General features: G+C 41.3%; 1 pseudogene; it reads left to right on the top strand.

The window, feature by feature from the left end:
* The first annotated feature begins 1,145 nt into the window (after positions 1-1,145).
* Positions 1,146-24,439, top strand: part of LOC123246071 — a 52,446-nt pseudogene continuing 29,152 nt past the window's right edge.

Genomic DNA, 24,439 nt, shown 5'->3' with positions numbered 1-24,439 from the left:
TTTCCAGTCTTGTATCTTAAACTAGTTCCCCGCCTCCATCTTCTACCCCCTTCCCAAGTACTCTTTAGTGACACTGTCCACCTTGCTGTTTCATGAACAGCAAGCTCCTCTAGGATCTTGGCTGGGGACATTTTCTCTTTCTCTCCCCCATGCCTAGAATCCATCTTCCTGTTCATGCAGTTCCCCCCAAAATTCTACCTTCTACAGGAAACATTTTCCAACCCCTCTTAATTCCAGTGTCTTTCCTTTCAATTATTTACCTGTTTATAACTCATCCATAGTAATTGGCTTGTGGGCTGACCTATTAGATAGTAAGCTCCTTGAGGGCAAGGATTCTTTCTTTTTTTTGTATTCTCAGATTTAGCAAGGTGCCTGCTACATAGTAGGAGCCTAATAGATGCTTAATGACTGATCTATGACTTGCCCTGTCTCTTGTATTAAATTTGCTTCATTAGGAGTATCCTTCTTGGACCTCAGTTTCCTTATCTGTAAAATAATAATACAACTAATCCTTACTATGTGTCAGGGACCCTGCACTTACTTATCATCTCATCTGATCCTGGGGAGTAGGGTCTGTTATTATTATATCTATTTAAAAAATGAAGACATTGAGGTAAACGGTGACTTGCCCGGGGTCGCATAGCTAGATAGTATGAGAGTTTTCATCTGAACTCAGGTCTTTTACACGCCAGGCCTAGGAATCTGTCCCCCGCACCTCCTAGATGCCTCTGAATGGGTAGAGCGGATGCTCTTTTAAGATTCCAGCAGCGCAGCGTCTCTATCGTAGGTGAAAGCCTTTAGGGATGAAAGGGCAGAAACCAGACCCCAAACAACGCTACCTCCTTCCTTCCCCAATCAAGAAAAATTCGCGCATGCTTACTAAGGCGGAGGGACGTGGCACGAGGCTAAAAACATGCGCATGCTCACTAAGGTGGCGCCCAGGCAGAGTACTCCGAGCAAGGGTAGCTCATAGCCAGAGGAGCCTGTTTGTCTCGAGCGAAGAAATGAAGTTAGAGGCAGGAATGGTGTTTCCAATGCATAAGAACTCTAGCCCTAAGCCGGTTTCTTTTTCGACTATTTAAGAACTCTGCCTCCCAAAGCACCTTAAGGCCATTTAGACAAAAAGGGTCCACCTCCTCCTCGGAATGGCCCCATCGGTGAAACTTACTGAGCCTATTGGCTCAATTACACGTCTATCAGCACCGGAAACCGGCGATGTGCTCTCCGGGCTCGGCGTGAGTTCTTTTGGGTATTGTAGTCCTGAGGGCCGAGGATAAGCCTGCTTTCCTCTTTTCTTTCCCTGGGACTTTTCGGGAAGACTTTTTTTTGCACTTCCGGAAATAGAACAGCAATCTCAGTACTCCTGGTGAGGGGCGGAGCGTTTGCCTCCAATTCCTCTGACTCAGTGGGCAGAGGCGGCTCGAGGCTCCCTGAGATCGAATGGTAAGAATGGAAAGAGTCCCGGATTTGTTCCTGAGTTCGAATTCTGACCCCAATGCTTACCAACTTTGTGACCCTTTGTGAATCCCTTCCTCCCCAAGAATTGATTTCTTTGTAAATTAGCAAGAACAAATCTAGGTGAATGATGAGCGTAAAGTTGATTATGAATGTTAGACCTTTATAGAACTGTGAATTATCCTATTAATAGTTTATTTATTCAACAAACATTTATTAAGCACTTTTTGGTAGGAGCTGGGGATCAAGTTAACATTTAAGCTCTCTGAACCTCAAATGTCCCGATCTAAAAAATGGAGATAATACTTAAACTACCTATCCCACAGGGTGGTCATTGGGAAAAGATTTTGTAAATTAATTAAATTAAATAAACCTTAAATTGACATATACCTTTAAGCTCAATATTAAGCTGGGGTGGGGGGGAGAGGTGGAGTTAATACTCTTTCTTGTCCTGACTCTTCATGGCCCCGTTTGGAATTTTCTTGTAGGGATACTGAAGTGGTTTGCTGTTTCCTTCGACTCATTTTGTAGATGAGAAAATGGAGGCAAACATTTATATAGCACTTATTATGTGCCAGGCACTGTACTCTTACAATTGTTCTCTAATTTAATCCTCATAAGAACCCTAGGAGATAGGTCCTAGTATTATCCCCATTTCACAGATGAAGAAACTAAGGCAGACAGGTTAAGTGACTTGCCTACTATTACACAAGTAGTCAGTATCTGAGGCCAGATTCAAACTCAGGTCTTCCCTGACCTCAGGCTCATCACTATACACTTTGCATCTTAGCTGCCCTGGATAGGAGGAGAACCAGGAGAGACAAGTGTCACAAAAACCTAGAAAGAGTGTGCAGTAGAAGAGGTTGATGGACAGCATCAGAGACTGCAGAGAAACTAGGGAAGATCATGACTGAGGAAAGGCCATTAGATTTGACAAATAAAATCAGTAACTTTGGAGAAAGCAATTTCAGATGAAATATGGATAAGGCTGGAAACCAGATTATTGAGGGTATAGAATCAAGTGAGATGAAAGAAGGTAGCAGTTCTGAGTAGGGATGGTTTTTTCAGACTTTAGCCATGAAGAAGAGGAGAGATACAGGATGATAGCTAGCAGGAATGAGAGGATCATGGAAGAGAAGTTTAAGGATGTCTCCATCCAAGACATAAGCATGTTTGTAGGCAGCCAAGAAGCAACCAATAAAGAGGGGGAGATTGAAGATGAAAGAGAGAGAGGATGATAGAGGAGGCAACCCCAGAGCTCTTTGTTCTCAATGCCCTGCCTAGTGAGCTTCATGATTGAACATAGAAGCATTATCCCAAAAAACAGTGACTTTGGTGGAGGACTTAGAGAGGACTCAGGAGACCGAGTGATGGGTAAACCCTAACCCTAATCCCTTGTGTAGGTGCCAAAAGAAATAGAAGATGTCATTTCTGCTGTTAGAAGTTACAGTCCAAACTAGGGAAATACTATACAAACACTTGGAAGATCTGAAGACCACTTACATAGCAACCTGTAAGCAAGTTTAGTTTGGATGTTGAATGTAGTCAATTAGGGTAGACTTCTTAGATGAACATTGTTCACAAAATTGCAGGTGTTTGGAGCCTTGAAGCTCACTCAAATCCAGCCACCTAATTTTGCAGATGAGGAAACTAAGATAAGCAAAGAGAAATAACTTGCTTGAGATATTTTGAGGAGCAGAACAGGAACTTGGCTAATCTGCCTCCAATTCAGATATTTTTTCTACTATACTTTTATTCACATTTTAAAATGGACTTTGGTAAAAAGCAAGAGTGAAATCATAAGGACAGTTGGAAAGAAATTGTGGTCTTGTCTATCTCCCATCAAGAGTCAGTAAAATTTATGCAACATTTGTTCAGCAGCTCCTCTGTGCCAGGTGCTGTACTAATCTGGTTTTTATCTTCAGAGTGTGTTATAGCGGGAAAAATGCTGTGGAGTTGGAATCATGAGAAATCTAGTTTTGAATCCAGCTTCTAACAATGACTTTCTGTGTGATCATAAGCAAGCCTGTCCCTGAAAGTTTCTTAGTCTCAGTTTCTTCATGTGTAAAATGGTGATATAGTACCTACTTTATCTGATTGCTTTGAGGATCAAATGGCATGTCATGTATCAAGTGCTTTGTAAAACTTAAAAGACACCCTATAAATCTTACCTCTTATCTTGTGCTATGTATCTTTCTACAAAATTGGAACTCTACTTCTTTGGTTACTTATGTCTCATTCAAAAAGTATTTAGTAATTATTTGTGGTGTACTCAGCATTGTGCTGGATTCTGTTATGGATACAAAAGAATCATAAGATGTAGTCCTTACCCTTACCGGCCTCTCTTTTGAGAATCCTTGTGGCCTGCCCTCAATTCTCAGAGTTTGCCTTCCTCTATTTCTCAGTCCTTTGATGGGTGACTTCAGGACCACTTCTCTTTCCACAATGCCACATAGTAGTCATATTCTCACTCTCCATCTGAGATTATAATTGGGAAAGTTGGGATTGAATAGTAGAAAAGTCTTCTTACCCAAAATAGCCTACTGTGCCTTACCCTGGGTCCTTAGGTAGAAAATCCTGAAGGTATAGCTTTGTGTCATCCTAGATGCCAGCATGCTTTGAAGTTATGGCCCTTGTACCTTGAGAGGTTATGATACTATGCCTTTAGGTACAGGTGAACACCCTCAAAGCATTTGGGAAAGAAAAGCCTTTTAGGAGACCATCTCCCACTAGTCAAATAGGACCCATTCCTGGGCTTTATGGATGGTTTCCTGAAACCATTTCTATTTCAGTGTGTTTCCATCACAGGTTTTTAAGAGAATGAGTTTCTATTTAAGCATTTGCCATATGCCCAACATTGTGCAAGATATGTTGTCCCTGTGAAATTTACAGTCCAGTTGGGAGATAAGATCTATGTACATGAAGCCGCTAGAGATCAATACTAGACAGTGTGAGAACAAGTACAAGCCTATAGGCTGTAGACTTTATGTGATAGAGTCTCCACATGCTATAAGAATGCATGGAAAAGAAGATGAAAAGTGTGATATAGTGGAAAGAAGGCCTGGAGCCTAGTCCCAGTTCAGTCACTAGCCAGTTGTGTGATCTGGGGTAAATTGTATTACCTTTCTGAATCTCAGCTTACATATCAGTGAGATGGAGACAGGGGACCTAGGAGGTACAGTGAATAGAGTACCAGGTTTGGAGGAAGGATTATCTTCTTGATTTCAAATCTGGCCTCAGATCCCTAGTAGCTGTGTGACCCTGGGTAAGTCATTAACCCAATTTGCCTCAGTTTCCTTATTTGTAAAATGAACTGGAGAAGGAAATGACAAACTACTTCAGTATCTTTGCCAAGAAAACTCCAAATGGTTAATGAAGAGACTGAAATGACTGAACAACAACCTGGAGACGATGTCATTTGCTCCATCCTCCATCACAAAGAATGCATGATTATGAAGGACACACTCTGTAAACCATAAAATGCCATTTAAAAGTCTCCAATTGTGGTTATTGGTGAAAACAATGGGGAGGAGGGAAATGGAATTAGAGCCGAAAGTCTGGCAGATGTTGGGAATAGCATTAGCAATGATAGGACTGAATGTGATCCATGGAAAGGGAATTTGAGTCAACAAACAAATGTATAAAGGCCCACTAAGCCGAAGGATCTGTGCTAGGTACTAAGGATACAAAGATGAAAAATGACAGCCCCTCAGTGTAGTGCTTATGTCACAGAGTTGTCATAAGGATCAAAGGAGAAAATAGATGTAAAGCTCTTTGTAAACCTTAAAGCACTGTATAAATGACAGCCCTTACCTATGAGATTTAAGTTTAGTAGAGAAGATAAAATATGTGTGCAAACAACTATGAGCACAAGTTAGAAAATAAATATGTGCATAGAATGGATCAGATTAACTAGAGCCTAAGAAGTTTAAGGAGAAAAAAATCACTTCTACCTTGAGTGGGGAGGGAGGGAGATTTGAGGAGGCTTCACAGAGGAAATGGCTCCTGAGCTGGGCCTTGAAGGAAGGGAGTTGGAAAGAGAAGGACAGAGCTCGTGCCTAGTATGAGAGATGGTATGTGCAAAGGCACACAAATGGCACAAAGTGGGATGATTGGGAAAAAGAAATAGTCCAGTTTGACTGAGATTTGGGATGCTTGTAGAATGAGACTTAGCAGCTACACGGGCAATGGAGAACTTTGAAGGTCAGGCCAAAGAGTTTGTGTTTTATTTGAATGACAGAGGGGAACCACTTCAGATGTTTTGCAAGGAAAAGATGTGATTAGGTAGGTCTGTATATACCCAAAGCATGTGGTCCTGAACTGAATTGCAGTGTAAGGGAAAAGAAAGGATGGATATGAGAGAGATTGGGGAACAGGGGCTCACTAGGGTTTGATAGTTGAGTTGCAGTGGGATGTGGAGTGGGAAGATTTCAGCCCGACTACAAGACTTGGAACCTGGGTTACTTGCAGAATAGTGTGCAAGTGAACAAGAATGGGAAATTAGGAGGAGGTGAATAAGGAATTGGGGAGGACATGTGGTTGACCTTTTTGGAGAAGGTTTCTCTTGAGAAGTAGTGCAAAATGAAGTCAAATGAGTAGAAGATAGGGAGGTTATTGATAGAGGGCCTTGATTATCTAACCAAATGTAAACAGGATTAGATAAACAGTTTGGTGTAATGAATAGAGAGCAGCCTCAGGGTTAAGAAGATCTTACTTTGGGGCATCTAGGTAGTGTAGTAGATAGAGCACTAGGCCTGGAGGAGGGAGGAACCAAGTTCATATCTGGCCTTAGAGACTTCCTACCTGTGAGATCCTTGGCAAGTTACCCAAGTTCCATTGCCTAGCCTTTGCCACTAGAATTGATATTAAGATGGAAAGTAAGGGATTAAAAAAAAAAAAGAAGCAGCAGCTCTCTCACATATACAGACTGCGTGCTTTTGGGCAAATTACTTAATAAGAAACTCTAAAACTGTGAATTACAGAGCTGGTGCTGAACTCCAAATTTTTCCCTCCCATCCCCCTTTTTAAACCCTTACATTTGGTTTTTAGAAAGAAGAGAGATAAGGTCTAAACAGTTGAGGTTAAGTGACTTGCTCAGGATCACATAGCTAGGAAGTGTCTGAGGTCAAATTTGAACCCAAGACTTTTCATCTCCAGGTCTGACTCTATCCACTGAGCCACCTAGCTGTCCTGAGACAGATTTTTCATTCATAGTTCCTTATACAAATGGAATCAAGATCTGGTCTCCCAGCAAGCCACCAAAAACAAACCCTGCCTGCCCTTTACTACTTCATGGGTTGTTTTAGGAATCAGGTCAATTAAGTAATTAATAACCCTTTATTAAGCACTGCTTTAGTGCCAGGTCTTGTATTAAGTAATGAAGATGCAAAGAAAAGGAAAAAAAAAACCCAACCCAATCTTTTCCCTGAAGGAGCTTACATTTGACTGGAGAAGACAACATGTAAATAAACAGATTGATTCAAGATACATGCAGAGTAGGTGGAAGATAAATTTAGACAGGAAGGTTCTATCTAGCTGCTAAGGTGAGGAGAAAAGCCTCTAGTGGGAGGTGGCAGTTGAGCTGAAGCTTAAAGAAAGCCAAGCTTTCTGAGAATTGAGGTGAGGAGAGAGAGCATGCTAGGTATGGGGGACAGTGGGCAAAGACATGCAGGTGGGAGGTGGGAACAGTAAATGGGCCATTATGGCTGCATTGTAGAGTATGTCTGGAGGGGAGTAAAAGGTAAGAAGACTGGAAAACTGAAAGAGGCTGGGCTGTGAAGAGTTTTAAATATCAAATAAAAGACCTTAAATTTGATCTTGAGGTAAGGACACACTAAAGTTTGTTGAGTAGAGGGGTGACTTCAGAAAATTCACTTTGGCAACTGTATAGAAGATGGATGGGAGTAGGGAGAGATTTGAGGCAGAGACCTGTTGGGAGGCTGCATTAGGCTAAATGACTAGTGATGAAGGTCTAAACTAGGATGGTGGATGTACAAGTACAGGAAAGGAGACAGCTAGGTAGCTCAGTGGATAGAATACTAGATCTGGAGTTAGGAAGATCTGAGTTCAATCTAGCTTCAGTCACTTAATAGCTGTGTGAGTCTGGGCAAGTTGGTAAATCACTCTGTTTGCCTCAGTTTCCTCATCTGTAAATTGAGCTAGAGAAGAAAATGGCAAATCACTGCAGTATCTCTGCAAAGAACTGGAAATCAAGAGGATGCCACTAAATTGTGGAATGGCTAAACAAGTTGTGGCATATGATTGTGATGGAATACTGCTGCACTATGAGAAATGATGAGCAGGTTAATTTTTTAAAAAATCATGAAAGGCCTACATGAAATTATAAAGAGCGGAACAAGTAGATCCAAGAGAGCATTACATACAGCAACAGAAATATTGTTTGAAGAGTAACTTGTGTACTCTTTGTCAGATAATACCTTCTCTTGTGTGGAGAGAGGAGGGAGGGAGGGAGGGAGAGACCTGGGAATTTTAATGTAACAAACAAATTTAAAAATAAAAAAAGAAATTTCCATTATGGAATCTCAAAGAATTGTACACAACTGAAAAATAACTGAATAACCAGTGCAGGGAAGGGGACATATTTGAAAGGAATCGTGGGGAAAGAGACAACAATATTGTTGGCTAATTGGATATGTGGATCGAATTAGAGGGAGGTCTTGAAGATGACCCTATGGTTGTGGACCCTGGTGATTGGTAGGACAGTGGTACCTTTGATAGCAATAAGGGTGCTTAGTAAATGGATGGGCTTACAAGGGAGTGGTGAGGGGAGGAGATAAACTCTGTTAAGGACTTGTGGAGTTTTGATGTCTTTAGGACATCCAGTTTGAAATGGTTAATAAATAATTAGCAAGACAGCTAATAAAGTCTTTCTTGTTATTCTTGTGGAAGAGATGGAGTGCAGTGGGCTAGACACTAATATAATTAAGTGGATTCAGAATTAGTTGAATGGCAAAATTCAAATTGTGTCATTAATGGTTTGTTGCTGTTTTGGAAAGGATTCTCTTGGTGGCATACTCAAGGGAAAGATGCATTGAGTTTTTGATTTTTGTTTTTTCCATTTACATTGATATAGTCATTGTGTATTTAGGTCATGCAGTGGATAATAGAGAGCTGAACTCTCTTTCTGGAATCAGGAAGATCTGAATTCAAATCCAGCCTAGGATACTTCCTAACTGTGACCCTGGACAAATCATTCAACCTCTTATATGGATAAATGTAAAGTCCTAGGCTTGGTTTAAACCCAACTTCAGATATCCAACATAGTAGTTTATCTATAAGATATTCGGTGGTTTTAGTGTATCTCTATTATGGCATAAGTCAAAGTTTGGGATTGTCCAGTAGGTTCAGAGGCTTTATTCTTTTTTAAAAAATTCAACAGGTACGCAAAAACCATAAAATCCAATTAAGGTTTAAAAGCACATAATAAAAGAATAAAAAGGATATGAAAACATCTTCCTTTTTTCAGTTACTGACTCAGGACAGAAGGAAGCAACTTGAAGACAGTTGGAACTTAGGGGAAGATTCTTGACAACCTTTGCAGCCCTTATGCCATTCTAATTTTTGTTCAAACCCCTAGGTATTATTGGGCTCAGCTATGGAGCCAGTTAGAGGACCAACTGTGGCTGCAATAACTATGATAGTTCTGGGAACCTACTCAGCCTTTCCCTATTTTCCACCCTTTGATAAAAATGTTCTGACATTTTCTGTATCTTTCATCACTAAAACAATGTCCAAAGAGCCTTAAAAACATGGTGGGGGAACTTAAAACAAATGAAAATTAAATAATATTAACAACTCTTTGGAAACAATGGGGAAGTGATAACAGTGGCAGTTCATAAAAATCTTTTGGGATAAAATAAGCATGATGCCCAGAAGTAGCACCGGGAGGATCAGGTTCACCAAATAAGTGATATTTGTGACATTGTCACCAAATCTTATCACAAGTTTTGACCATATGAATTAAAATAACTAAGAGATCATAGGCTTCTAATATGTAACCTCTCCTGGAGGCTAAGTTGATACTAAGACTCACTCTGTACTGCCAGATATGCCTGCCAGCTAAAACCTTCCTTCTTTGGACCCCCATTGTGTGGTAATACCAAATTGTGATCCTTTTAGTGACTACTGAGGGACTATCATCTTATTCTATAAATATTCCCCTTTGCCCTCATCCAAAAACTTAGAATCATCACACAACATCCCAAAGGATCCCTTTCTCTTCCAGTAAATTTCTAAACACCAGGAAATCAGGTTGCCTTTTCTGTATCATTAAAAAGTAAAGCCCCTTCTCATAATTCAGCCCTTTGGTTCCTCAAATCCTTTCTAGGAAGGTATTTTTCAATGTATCCCGGGGTAAAGAAAACCTGCCAATAAATGGGTACTGGAACTTTTTCTCTAATTATTCGAATCCACATAAGAGGGCAAAAAACTCGAGTCTACCCTGAACAGAAGATAGAATGAAGAAGGGTGAGAGAGGGTCAGCTAAGATTATATCTAGAAGTAGTCCATCCTGGTCAGGCAAGCCCTTCTAAAAGATAGATCCAAGAAACCACTGGAGTGGAAAGCTCTTTTCCTTCTAAGGTTAGTGCTGTTTTATCAAACAAAGCCACAGCCTCTGGAAGGCAGGACACCTGGCTTTGATAATTGGGGGCTGATGACAAAACTGTTGTTTTAAAAGTTTGGCCCACTGTTCCTAGACATAAACTGCCTGGGGATGGTATGGAAGATTGATAATCCAATGAATATGGTGATTATGCGTCTAATCCCAGACCTTCTTTATAGTAAAATGGGTGCTTTGATCAGAGTTAATACAAGGGGACCCATAGAGAAGAGGAGTGTGTTGTATGAGAGAAAGGAAAAGCCTTGCTTGATACTAGTTGTAGCAATAGCTTAGTTGGCAGTGCAGTTCCATATCCTGAAAAGGTATTGACTATAGTGAAGACAAACATCTTGTCCCAAGAGGGCCAGGACATCCAATTTGTTAGTCAGGGCAGGCTGAGAACCATATGAGATTATACAAACAGAAGAGTACTGTTGAGAAGTGGCTGCATCATCTTTATTTAAAGGAATGATGTGATCTTGTGCCAACCATAACATTGTATCCTGGCCCTCATGTCTAGGTTAATGATAACCCCAATCCCAAAGCCTCTCACTTTCTTGTGAGGATTGGCTGGCTTCCTTGGTTTATCAGTGGGTGTCTGATATCTCTAGTGAGCACTGGCATGACCCACAAACTACTGCATGCTGCAAGAAGCATCAGCAAAAATTTTCCATTTGTCCTGACTTCAAAGTGGAGAGTCTTTAATTGTCCAATTATGTCTGCTCTCGGCCTGAGACCACTCAGCAAAATCCATGGCCACTGCCCAGGCATCAATTTAAATACAAATTGTATCTCCTCCATCCCTCCAAGCTTTTTCCCAGGCCAGCTGTGCAGTTCTTAGCTCAGCCCAGTGGGAGGACTGGCCAAGACCTCCATCCCTTGTCAGGATCAGCTAAGATAATTTTGTAAACCTACAAGTGCTATATAAAGTGAACTATCATTATCTTATTTAACCCCCTCATTTTACAAATGAGTCAACAGAGACCCAGACAAGGAAAGCAACTTGTCAAAGATCCCCTAAGGCTTAAACCCAGGCCTTTGATTCCATGTCCAGTTTTCTTTCTAGGAGGTTGGGTTTTTATTTTGTAATTTTGTTCTCTTCTGTCTCCCAAGGCTGCCTCCAGGCCCCATCACTGCTCTGCTAGAGAGCAGCTCTGTAGTAAAGGTGCTGTGTATGCTTTCGACCCAGACCCCTGTTCTGAAATGCCCTTCTTTATGGCACAGAGAAAGCATTTTTGATTTCCTCAGGCAGAGGCCCTTCTGGCCTGCCAAACTCAGAGTCCCTAGCCTGCTTGTTAACTACTATTTCTCTGACAAAATGTTGTTTTCTCAAAATGGAGTGACATTTTCCCTGGCTAACTAGGGGAGACAGCTATTATATAGTAGAAAGAGTATTGAATTTGTAGTTATAAGACTTGGCCTTGAGTGCGATTCTGTGGGTGACTTAACCTTTTCAAACTTCAGTTTTCTATTTTGTAAAATGGGCATAATATTACTTAACAAACCTCTCATCTTTTCAACTTTCCTATTTCTCTCGAGGGCACTACCACCTTTCCAGTCCTCCTAATTAAGCTCTCAGTATCATTTTCAGCTCCTCAGTCTTCCTCACTGAATATTCAATCAGTCACCAAATCTTTTCAGTTCTCTGCAACATCTCACATCCATCCCCTTCTCTAATTTTACATCTGCTATCATGGTTCAGGCCTTCATCACTATCTCCCTGGATTGTTTCAGGAGCTTCCTAGTTGGATTCTGTCTCATGCCTTTCTCTGCTCCTTTCTGTAGTCCATCCTCTATATTGCTGCTAAAAAGCTATTTCTCATGCAAAGTCTGACCATATCACTCTGTTCAAGATGTTCCAGTGGCTCCTTATTACTTCTAGGATAAACTATACATTCTGGCTTTTAAAGCTCTTTATGACCTGGCCCTTTCCTATAATTCAAAGCCAAGGGGATGGCCTGCACAATGTCAGGGAGACAAGATGGAATGTCTAGCAAGGGAGCAACAAAGAGGCCAGTCTGTCTGGAATGTAGAATCCATGATAGAGTAGTCTGTAGTAAGCCTGGTAAGGTGGGCTGCAACTAGAACTGAAGGCCTTGAAGGGCTAATTCTTCTATTTGACTTTTAAAGTCCTTCCCAGGTTCGCTCTCACTTACATTCCCAGGTTCATTTTAGGGCTGCTCCATCCTGGCTCAAGTGGCATGCTTTCTATTCCCCATGTGGTATTTCACTCCCTTGTCTTTGTGTCTTGGTATTGCCTGTTCCCGAAGCCTGGAAGGCACTACTCCCTCTCTTCTTTGAAAGCCCGGCTCAGGTAATATAGCCCATAGGAAACCTCTCTCTTTTCTTTACTCCTGAAATTTCTAGTGCTCGCCTCCTAGGAATTATTTTACCTTTATCCTGCTTTAATTTTTCTGTGTATGTGTTGTCTCCCTAAAGCTTCTTGAGGCCATGGATTGTTGGCTTTGACTTTGTATCTCCAGAGGTCCAACCCAGTCCATTTCCTGCCATAGAGTCGACATACTACAAATGCTTGTAGAATGGACAGGTGGACAAAAGATGACATATGTAAAGGTTTCTATCCTTAGATCATGAATCATATTATCATTGTTATAATGGACCTTCCCCTTTGTTCACTGACACTTAAAAAACCCTTACCTTCTGTCTTAGAATCCATACAAGTCTTAATTCCAAGGCAGAAGAATGGAAAGGGCTAGGTAACTGGGGTTAAGTGACTTGCCTAGGGTCACAGAACTTGGAAGTATGCGAGGTCAGATTTGAGCCCAGGTCTTCCCACCTCCAGGCTTGACACTCCATCCACTGAGTCACCTAGCTGCTCTGACTGACTCTTTTAAGAAAAGGAGTAGGCCCTTCCCCTACTTTTTTCCCCTCTCTGAACCTCCTATTATCATTCTTTCAACAACTTTTTAAGAGCCTACTGAACTTGGTTTTGTAGATTTAAAGTTGGATGAGACTTTAGAGCTTATTTAGTGCAATCCTTTCATTTATGTGGAAACATGCCTTTTCCAAGGTTACACTGCTTCTAAGTGACAGGATTAGAACCTAAGTTCTCTGGCTTTAAATCCTGCATATTTTCTTAAAGGCTCTTGAATTTCATGGACTTCATTTCCCCCTCCAGAGATGCAAGAATGGGATATCTTAAAGAGAAAAAAAAAAGAACTGCATCAGTTTAATGTTGATGGTATCACTCATCACTTTTATTTTCAGTTCTCACATACAAAGGCCAGCAAACAAGCATTTATTAAGTATTTACTATATTCTAGGTAGTGTGCTCAGATCTAGGAATATTAACCTAAACGAAAACATGGTCCTTTCTCTCAAGGAGCTAACATTTAAAAAAAAAAAAACCTCTTACCTTCTGTCCTCAAATCAATACTAAGTATTGGTTCCAAGGCAGAAGAGCAGCAAGGGCAAGGCAGTTGAGGTTAAGTGACTTGCCCAGGGTCAAATAGCTAGGAAATATTTGAGGTAAAATTCGAACCCAGGGCCTCCTATCTCCAGGCCTGCCTCTTTGTCCTCCATGCCACCTAGCTGCCCTAGGAGCTCACATTCTAAAGAGGGAAACAATACATAAACAACTATTTACTACTTATATATGAGTTATATACAGTATAAATGGGAGGTAATCTCAGAGGAAAGGCAGTAATAACTGGGGTAAGGATTTGAGGAAAGGCCTCACATAAGAAGGTGGGATTTGAGGTGGAATTAGGAAGAAGAGTGTTCCAGGTGTAAGGAACAACCAGGGAAAAGGCATAATGTTGGGCAGTGAACATTCTCTGTAAGATACAGCAGAAAGCTGAAGGTAGGTGGATTGTGGATGTGTGGAAGGAATAAAGTACAGTATGGGAAGACTGAGAAGATAGGAAGAGGCTAGTTGTGAAGGGCTTTAAATGACAAATAAAGGATCCTGGAGGTATTAGAGAGCCATGGGATTTGCAGAGGTGGTCTGGTTAGACTTCTGCTTTAGGAAGATTGCTTTGGCAACCAGGAGGAGAATGGCCTGGAGTGGGGAGAGAGACTTAAAGCTGGAAGACCAGTCCCCAGACTGTTTGTGTAGTGTGAGGTGGTGAGAGCCTGCACCAGGGTAGTGATTGTATGAGTAAAGAGAAGAGGGCGTACATAAAAGATGTTGTGAAGGTAGAATTGATAGGGTTTGGCAGCAGATTGAGTATGTGGCATAAGTGTGAGTGAGGTATTGATTTGGAGATGGGCAGTGGGTAGTAATAGGAACAAGACCCTCATACTCTGAAATCTTGCATTTCTCACTAGTTATCACTAGTTAAACATAAACTACAGTACTAAAACATGAACTACAAAAATCTGTATTATTGATCAGTTATTATCAATCACCTGGACTGGATCTGTAATATTCTATACTGGGCATCAGCTTTATGCCTAACCTGTTTTATTAATTACTCCTGTTGTTCTCTATTTATTTAGTTTAGAACTGTAAGATACAATTAATTACCTATAGTGGTCCTACCCCCCCCCCAACATTCTCATTCCAGAGGGGCAACAAGAGCTCTCCCTCATTGACAAATGATGACAAGGTGGACAATGGGGAATAAGGGACCTGTGCACTGGAGGCTCTGGCATTCCAGAAGAATCCCCAAACCTGCACAAGCTCCTTATTTCCCATGATGTACATGTCAAACCCAAAACCACACCTTCACCTGAATTTGACCATGCCCGTTTTCCAGGGTTTGGGGGAAAGACGAAGATTTCTCTGGAATGGGAGATGACTAGCCCTCAGATCCTAATAAATATGCCAGTCCGATCCACAGAAGGTGGAACTGCTGCTACTCCACCCTTGGAGCCACTACTCCCCATTTGGAGAGCTGCTATTCCATCATCTCCAGAGAGGCCACTCTACAAACCCCTGGGCTAATCCATCAGCCCTAGGGCCACCTGATTAGCCTCCAGACTATTCCACCAGCTATTCAGCTGTTATACCACTGATAAACCTCTTTTTAAAATAAAATTCTTTTCTTCTGCATTGAACAGAGTTTGAGTTCCATTCTTGGGATGAGACTCTGCTACAAACTTGGGTGTGTTTCTCCCTCAGCAGTATCAAGGATGTCACCAAGATTATGAATCCCTTGCCTGGGAGAATGGTAGTATTAATGACAATAATATGGAAGTTTGGGAGAGGACCAGCAAAGATAATTAGTTCTTCTTTGTACATACTGTGTTTAAGATGTTTATTGTAGGGGAAGCTAGGTAGCTCCAGTGGATAGAGCGCCAGGCCTGGAGGCAGGAGGTCCTGGGTTCAATTGTGACTTCAGATACTTCCTAGCTTTGTGATCCTTGGCAAGTTATTTGACCCCCGTGGCCTAGCCCTTGCTATTCTTCTGCATTGGAACTGATAACTTAGTGTTGATTCTAAGACAGAAGGTAAGGGTTTAAAAAAAATAAGATGTCTATTGGATATCCAGTTCAAGCTGCCCAATTGGTGATATGATAATGTAAGATCGAAAATCTAGAGAGATGTTAGGGCTAAATTGATATATCTGAAAATCATCTGGATTGAATGATATATAAATTTTTGGATGGGACCAATATGAAAATTTATTTTTTTTGTTATACATATTTGATATGAGTTCCTTCTTTCCTTCCTTCCTTCCTTCCTTCCTTCCTGCCTGCCTTCCTGCCTGCCTGCCTTCCTTCCTGCCTTCCTTTCTTCCCAGTTCTGGGGGAGAATGGAAGGGAGAATTACAAGTGCTTGTAAAAATAAATATTTTAAAAACTTATCGGGGGCAGCTGGGTGGCTCAGTGGATTGAGAGCTAGGCCTAGAGATGGGAGGTCCTAGGTTCAAATCTGGCCTCAAACACTTCCCAGCAGTGTGACCCTGGGCAAGTCACTTAACCCCCTTGCCTAGCCCTTACCAATTAATTAATTAAAAAAACTTATTAACACAGATAAATGATAGTTGGATCCATGGGAGTTGATGAGATTACCAAGTATGATAGTATAGGGAAGGAAGGGAGAAGGGAACAGGCATTTATTAAGTACCTACTATGTGCCAGGCAAATATAGGTATTCCTTTCACATTGTGATTTTCCCCTTTTCGATTTTGACATTTCACAGGTCGACATAAGAAATTAAATGGGAATTTCTGGGTAGTTTTGTGGAAGCTGCAGACAATAGGCAAAGGCCAACAGATGACACAGAAAAAGTTTAGAAACCCAGAAATATATGTATAGTAGTCTATATATCAACATATTGTAATCTTTTAATACCAAAATTGTACAAATTTATTTTTTTAAAGTTTGCAAAAAGGACAGGGCAAGCCAACAGACAACAAACAAAGGCTAGAGATATAAAGATATCTTTAAAGGTTTAATAACCTATAAATGCATATAAGGTATTGTAAACACCTTATGAAAGAAAAAAAAATTCAGAACATCTTCTCTGGTATGAAGGGAGGACCAAAAAATTTTATGCAGATTTTCTAGATCACTGGGGCACTGTACCTCTAACCCTCAGGATATATTTCATTTAATTTTCTCAAGAAAGAACCTTGATAAATGCTATTAGTATTCCCATTTAACAGTTGAGGAAGCTAAGGCAAACAAGGGTTAAGCAACTTGTCCATGGTCACACGGCTAGTAAGTACTTCAGGCTCAGTTTGAATTTCAGGTCTTTTTTGACTTCCAGCCCAACATTCTTATCTTCTGTGCTATCTCTCTGCCTCTAGGGAAAGGAGAAGAGGCCAAAGTACAGAGTTTTGGGGGCACCCAGGTTATTGGTTGTGACCTGAGAGAAGAGCTAGCAAAGGAAACTGAGAAGGAGCAGTCAGTCTGGTAGGAGAACCAAGAGTTAGTGTTAGGAAAACCTAGAGAAAAAGAACAGCAGAATTTTCAGTAGGGTCTCACCTTCAGCCCACTTCCGCAGAAACTCTTTTATAGTACCCCAGAGCCCTCTTCCTCTCCTTACTGCTCAGTCAATAGTCATCTGAATGCCATTAACTATTATTTTTCTTTTTAAAGCCCCAATCCCAAATCACTGGGGGAGTTGCACTTTAGGTTAGCCTATCTTTCCCGATGGTTCTAATTCCTTGTCTGTCTGGGAATTTCTAGCAAGCAGGCAGATCCTTTAATAGGGGAGAGAGAGGGTAATTTGAATGAACTGGAAGAATCCAGAAGGAGTTGTACATACTACCTTTGAATCCATGCCCTCAAGAAGTTCAGAATCTAGTGGAAGAGAAAGGGATAAATACAGAAAATTATAGCCAAGATTGCCTAGGCCCTTGCTAAGGAGCTGTAGCATGATCAGTGTTGGTTGAGCACAGACTAAAACTTGGAAATATCCTTAGATGTAGCGTTAGAAGACACCTCACTGATTGTCTGATGGAATGAGCTCATTTTGCAAGGAAAACTTAGAATCAACAAGGTGGAGTAGCTTTTCCACAAAACCTAGGCTGCTGCCCTGCTGTCCTTGGACAAAACATTTAACCTCTGAGAACCTCAGTTTTATTTTTTGTAAAATGTGGATAATACTGCTTCATTATTTGCCTCCCAGGGCTGTTGTGGTCTGCTTTGTAAACTGGAGTGGGTAGGGATTCCTCTGGGGTTAAAGCCAGAGCTCTTCCTTTCTACCATCTGGGCCTTGGGACAAAAGGGCAAGGTAGGGGATGTTAGACTAAGGCTAATTGCCCTGATTGGTATGAATCAGGGTGGTACATTTCCATGACTAGAACAGAAAATCTGTGTAGATGGGGAAATGGAGGAAAATTTTAGTTGAATGCCTAGAAGATATGACCAGTGGAAGTGCAACCCTCTTAGAAAGAGGAAATGCCCCACCTATTCTCAGGTGAGCCCTATCCCAGAGCACCCAAGCAGTAATCCCACAGCAGCCCCTGGAGTTCTTTGTTCTGTGGGAAACATCTTTGGCCTCACTCTCTTAGGTGTTCATTAAAAGCCCACAGAATTGAACCCAATTCCCTTTCCCTCCTTTTCTAACCCTGTGGGTATGCTCCAGTCCAAAGACTATTAAAAATAATTGAGTCACTATAGGATTGGAAGGAATGCTTTGTCATGGATGGTAAAAAATAATGGCTCATATTTCAGGTGTCACAATTCAATTGTCACCTCCTCTGTGTAGTTTTCTCTTCTCTTCCTAAGTCCCCCAATCATTAATAATCTTTTCCTGTACCTGCTGTGTTCCCCAGGTGAATATAAATTTTTTTGGGGCAAGGACTGTTAACTTTCTGTATCCCAGCCTCTAGCAGAATGCTTTGCAGATAGCAAGTACATAATAAATGTTAAATTGAGTCTATTTCTTTAGTAAAAGGATTTAAAAGCAATTTCTCCATAACTCTATGAGGTAGGTACAACATGCATCATTTTCCCCATTTTACAAATTAAGAAACTGAGGTTTAAAGAGATTAACTGATTAATCAAGGAAAAGTGACCAATAAGGATCAAGATAGAAACTCAAATCCAGGTTGCGTGGTTCCAAGACAAGGATTTGTTCTATTACATTAGACTGTAACTGCTTGAGAGACAAGGGACACTAGGGCATTTCTTTAAATGAGGACTTAGAAAGAGTAGGGTCCTCTGAGATTGTAAGAAATAGAATTGTCATTCTGAGTCAACACTATGGTCCACCCAGCCTAGGATTCTGTCTTTGATAGTGTTGTGCCCAGTTCAGATCCCCATAGCAAGGATGAGTCCATGCCCTCAATGTAATAAGCAAAAGGAACTTTAATGCTAACTCAGAGTTAGGGTCCAGGACACTAAAGCTAACCCGGACCCCGTTGGGAGGGAAGCACAGGTTTTTATACAGGTTGTAGAGTATACGCAGCATGATGGGAGCCTACTTATATTATAACGAACCTCCTGTTGTTAGCAGCCTTGGGTTTCTTGAAGAAGTCCTAACCAGAATTGCTAGCTTGTGTGTGTTTGTGGTTGCTTGGTTCCTACTTTCTGACTTTGGGGTCCTACAATAGAAGTATGATGACAGAACAAGACAGAGCTTTGGAGGGATTAGTGGCTAGGCCAGATCTTAGCACAGTATAGTACAAAGAATATGGAGCCAGAAGAGTCAAAAGCCTCCCTCTGAGTCCTTACTTCTACCCCAAATAGCCAAGGCACTGTTTCCTGACCCCAGGTTCATAGATCCTCTTGATTATAGCCTCTTATAGTCTTCACGTTAGAGGAATCTGATACAGCCTTCTTTTACCTGATCTTCCCTCTCCTTGCAGTTGACTATACTTTGTTCTCCTTACCCTATCACTTACCATCAGTCTTATTTTTATATTTTAGAGAAAAAAGTACTGGGCCTGGAGCCAAAGTCTCCTTTCAGTAGGTTTCTTACTATCCTGTGTAACTAGGTGACATAATGAATAGAACACTGGGCCTGAAATCAGGAACACTTGTTTCCTGAGTTCAAATCTAGCCTCAGACACTTACTAGCTGTGTCACTCAGGGTGTCTCTTAACCCTGTTTGCATCAGTTTTCTCATTTGTAAAATCAGCTGGAGAAAGAAACTGCTCCAATCTTTAACAAGAAAATCCCAAATAGGGTCATGAAGAGTGAGAAACAACTGAACTGCATCCTATAATTTAGGGAAGGCCAAAGCCTTCAAAGCCTAACTCCTGGATATCATACCTGAAGTCAAACCTCCAACCTACTGGATCTTTCCTTGGGGGGAATGGCAGTGCTAAGAGCTGGGCTTCAAAGCTATGCCTTCTCTACTGTTGGATCATTTTAGAACTTCCCTTCTCCTGCACCTTGCCCTGGAACAGCCTGCCACCCCAACCACCTTCCTGCTTCTTTCATTAGTGAGTCCCTCCACTTGGTGGCAGGGCCCAGATGAACCTGTCTTCTTTCACCTCTTTGCCTTGACTCTGATTTTCTAGACTTCCAAACCAAGCCCCCATATAAACCTGGATCACATTCTCTTACAAATACACACAACAGCAGCTGGGAGGGTGGACAAACAAGGGAACTTGTGGAGGAGCCCAAGTGAAAGGAATGTGCACATACAGGAAACACTGGTGAGCAGGGCACCTGTGAGGTGGGCCAGGTCACTCCTAGAAGGCTGATGGTGGTAGAGAGGTCATCATACTGCTGTCTTGTATAATTAGAAAATTATACAAGGAGAAGGGTCTCCAACCCTTGGACTTCATCCCCCAGAATTCCTTTCCTTTTCGTCCCCACCTTTCGTGCAAACTTTCAGTAGGTGCAAACAAGCATCTTAATCAGATAAATGCGGTCACCTCTGGTTGCTTCATTGGACATAGCTTAGTTGGATTGTGCTCTGCTAAATGTGTAATCTTCAGCTTCTAACCTGGCAGGAAAGTTTGGTATTTCTGTTCTGTTTTTTTACCTTAAAGCACACAGGCTTATTTTCAGATTTTAGAGATAAGTCTCTGGATTCTAGAGTGAAGTATATGAAAACTTGAAAAGGCCAGGGGGAAGGGCTTTATACAAGCCAAATATGAAATCCTATTTGATTCTAGAGGTAATAGGGAGCCCTTGGAGTTTATTGAGGGGTAGGAGGAGATGCCATGTTCATACTTGTTCTGTAGATTACTTTGGCATCTGATCGGAAAAATGGACTCAAATGTGAAAGGCTTAAGTCATCTGACCCCTTCTTTGTACTTACAAAGCCTCTGCCTTACATATCTGAAGACCCAGTTTTTCATTCTAAAGAGCTTGACTCTGAACTGAAAAATTGCCTCTTAGGGTGGTCGAGTAGTCAAGACTGAGGAAATATGACAAGAGGAAGCTTTTTGCTAGTCCTAGCCAACGATTTCTGCCTTTCGTAAAATAGCAGTTTGTTTCTCCAATATAGCACTCCATTTCTCATTTCCATGCCTTTTACCTGGCTTTCTCTATGCTTGGAATGCAATCCTTTATTTTTACCTCTTGGCTTTGTGGATCCCTTTCAGCAATTCAGTTTAAAACCCTTCAGCAAGAGACCTTTCCTAGTCTCTCCATCTCCCACTTCCCCTGACCCTCCCAAATGCTAGTTATTTTTTTCTCATCTCAGGGTTGAATAAGGGTCCTGGGCCCAAGATTGCTGTTGATCCATCCAACAAGCCAGGCCTGCTGATTCTTCATTGCCTACATCCAATATCAATTGAAGCCACCAACACCCATCATTAGTTGGCAGGAGAATACCTAGTTGACTTCTTGGCTTCCAATGTCCATTCTTTGTCCATGCATTCACTCTTGCTTTAGGTTGAATCCATAGACAGGACAAGTTTGTAGCAGCTACCTTTGCCCAAGGGCAGGGCTTGTGGACAGCTAGATTTATGGCCAAACTACAGGATAGAGAAAGGACAGAGCAGTGTGGCCATTACTAATTAAGGTTATACTTAGGGTCATAGGATTTAGAGTTGGAAACAATGATAATCACAAGTTCACAGGAGGCAAAATTCATGAAAGGACCCAGTTTTTGTATAGTGTTCCAAATTAAGTCAATAAACATGAGAAAGTAGAAGTCCTAATGAAAGGAGTCAAATTAGACCTCATCAGTGAGGTATTACTGAGATTTGGTGAGGTGAAGCCTATGGCTATAGGATGTGAATATCTTCTCAGCCAAAAGCACAAAAGCTAATAGCTTCTTAACTTGTCTTTTTTATTTTTCATATTTCACTTCTTAAAAGGTGGAAGAACCATTTTGTAGAAATTCTACATTGGATCTCACTAACAAGAAAGAACAAATTGCTTGGAATAGAAATTGATGGGAACCCTGATGGTTAGTGACCATTTCTCCCCAGTGTTTATCTTAGAAGAGGAGGTGACAGCTGGGTATATTCTTCCACTCCTCCTAGATTTGGGGAATATAGAGGCCTCAAAGAGTTCAGAGAAAGGGGATATGTAAATCACCTGTGGGGGAGAGTCAGCCTGTGAAATGTGGGAAACTGATGAATGAAATTCCTAAGAAACAAAGGGAGTTCTTTCCACTGAAGAGAAAAGAAAAGAATATTGTTTAAAGAGCCTATTGTGGATTCTCAGGGAGTTCACCAGCCATCTTAGAGCTTTATAAAAGATATGCGGAGGAGATGGGAACAGGTAGGCCAAGGAATGTCCATAAATATAAGAGCTTGGCAAAAATCATCAGGAGAGATGAAGATCAGCCTAAACTGAACTTAGTTAAGGAAATTTAGGACAACACGGAGGATTTGGGGGTTCTCTTCTTACCTATGTTGAGAGAAAAGGGAGGATCAGGGAAGGGCTAGTGAAATGTGGTGTGGCCACTGCTTGGCATGGGCTGGATGATGAATATCAAAACAGAAACAGCAAAGCTGCCCAATTCCATTTTGGATTTTTTTTCCTGCCAAGAAAAATTATCTTTGCCAGGGAAATGTCAGGATCCACATCACTAATGGGGAGTCAATAGCTAAGAAAACTAAGGAGATACTAAGAGTGCACCTACCTGCCTTTGATGAATTCAATCGCCTGTCCCCAGATGAACCACATCCTTGACTCCCATTCAGTCAATCACCATGTACAAAAAAATAAGCAAGGCAATTTCAAGAGGTGGTCAGAAAAGACCCTGTGTAGGAGATAATCTTTGAATGAAATTAGGGATTCAGAGGTAGAAGCAAAGAGGCAGTACATTTTAGGCAGTCTTTGTGTGCAAAGCGTACTGGAGAGAGGTTCAAGATAGGGTATGTGTTTAAGGAGCAGCAAGTTAGCTGCTTTGGCTGGACATTAGATAGAGTGGGTAAAGTAGAATGATGTTCTAGTAAGGTTACAAAGGGAGTTGGAGCCAGGCTGTGAATGGCTTTCAAAAGACAAACAGAGGATTGCTGGGCCACAGCCAGCTATCAGTGAAGATTGTGGAAGATGGGAGAAGCACTGCAAGATTACAGAAGGGCTCTGGTCTTGATTTTTCAAAAAGGAACAAAATATGGAGGAAAAAGTCTGTAAGCCAGAGACCAGAGTGCTTGACTGTGATTCCTTAGAAAATTCTAGAATGAATCACAAAAGAGATGGTTAACAAACATATGGAAAGGAAGAATTGATCACAAATGCTCTCATGGCTTCATCAGGAGCAGGCTCTGACAGACTAACCTCATTTCCATTTTTTAAGATTGACTAAACTTATAGATCAGACCAGTGCTATAGATTTCTGGTTTTGAATACCTGGAACCCAGCACAGTGCCTGGAACATAGCAGGCCCTTAATTGATGTTTTTTGAATTGAAAGAATATGAGCGGCATTCAGTAAATGGAGTGCCAGGCTTGGAATCTGGAGAACTTAGGTGCAGGTGTGGCCTCAGACACTTCTAGCATTGTGACCCTGGACAATTCACTTAACCCCAAGTGCCCAGCCCTTACTGCTCTTCTGCCTTGGAACATATACTCAATATTGGTTCTAACATAGAAGAAAGGGTTTAAAAAAAAAAGGATGTGATTTACCTATATTTCAGCAAAGCATTTTATCAAGGAGAAGATAGAGATATGCAGATTACACAGTGAAACAATTAGATGGATTTGGTAATGGTTGGATAGGCCCCCTCAAAGAGTTATTGTTAATGGTTCAGTGACAAGTTGGCAGGAGGTCTCCAATGGATTGCTCCAGGGATCCATCTGGGCTTGGACCAGTGCTGTTTTGCATTTTTGTCAGTCTTAGATAAAGGCATAGATGGCAGGTTTATCAAATTTACAGATGACACAAAGCTGGGAGGGAAAGCTAACATAATGGATGACAGAATCAAGATCCAAAAAGATCTTGATGCCTAGAGCACTGGGCTGAATTAAATAATAAGAAATTCAGTATGGAAAATATTAAGTCTTCTACTTACTTATTCTCTAAAAATCAGCTTCATAGGTATAGCACAGGATAGGCCTGGCTAGACAGTACTCTGTTGGAAACAAATATTTGAGACATTTAGTGAACTACATGCTCAACGTGAGTTTGTATTATGTTGTGACAGTTACCAAAGCTGGTATGATTTGGGGCATAGTTTCTGGGAATGCTTTAGACTCTTTATTGGTCAGAGCACATCTCAGGAATTAGTAGTTAGTTCTGGGCATTACAGTTTAAGAAGGATACTGGTAAGCTGGAGAGTGTCCAGAGTAGGGAAAACAGGACCTTGAGTTTATATCAGAGGAGCACCAGTTGAAGGAGTTGGAAAGCAGTGGGATACATAGGAAAGTAGGCTGGGTTTAGAGGAAGAAGATCTGCTCTCATATCTCAGCTCTGCCACTTCACTCCCTGAGTGGTCTTTTCTGTGGGGCTAATTACTGTGGAGTTAATTACTTGGGGTTGAATTACCTAGATCTTCCTGAGTCCTGTGCAAACTAGCTTCATGCTAGCTTATACATACAAATATAGACAAATGTATATTTATGAAGAGAGACATACAGGAGACAAGACATG

This window comes from Gracilinanus agilis, chromosome 4 (genome assembly GCF_016433145.1).
Source record: "Gracilinanus agilis isolate LMUSP501 chromosome 4, AgileGrace, whole genome shotgun sequence".
Taxonomy (NCBI): Eukaryota; Metazoa; Chordata; class Mammalia; order Didelphimorphia; family Didelphidae; genus Gracilinanus; species Gracilinanus agilis.
The sequence above is the reverse complement of the archived record's forward strand: the minus strand, read 5'-3'. Positions and strand labels throughout refer to the sequence as shown.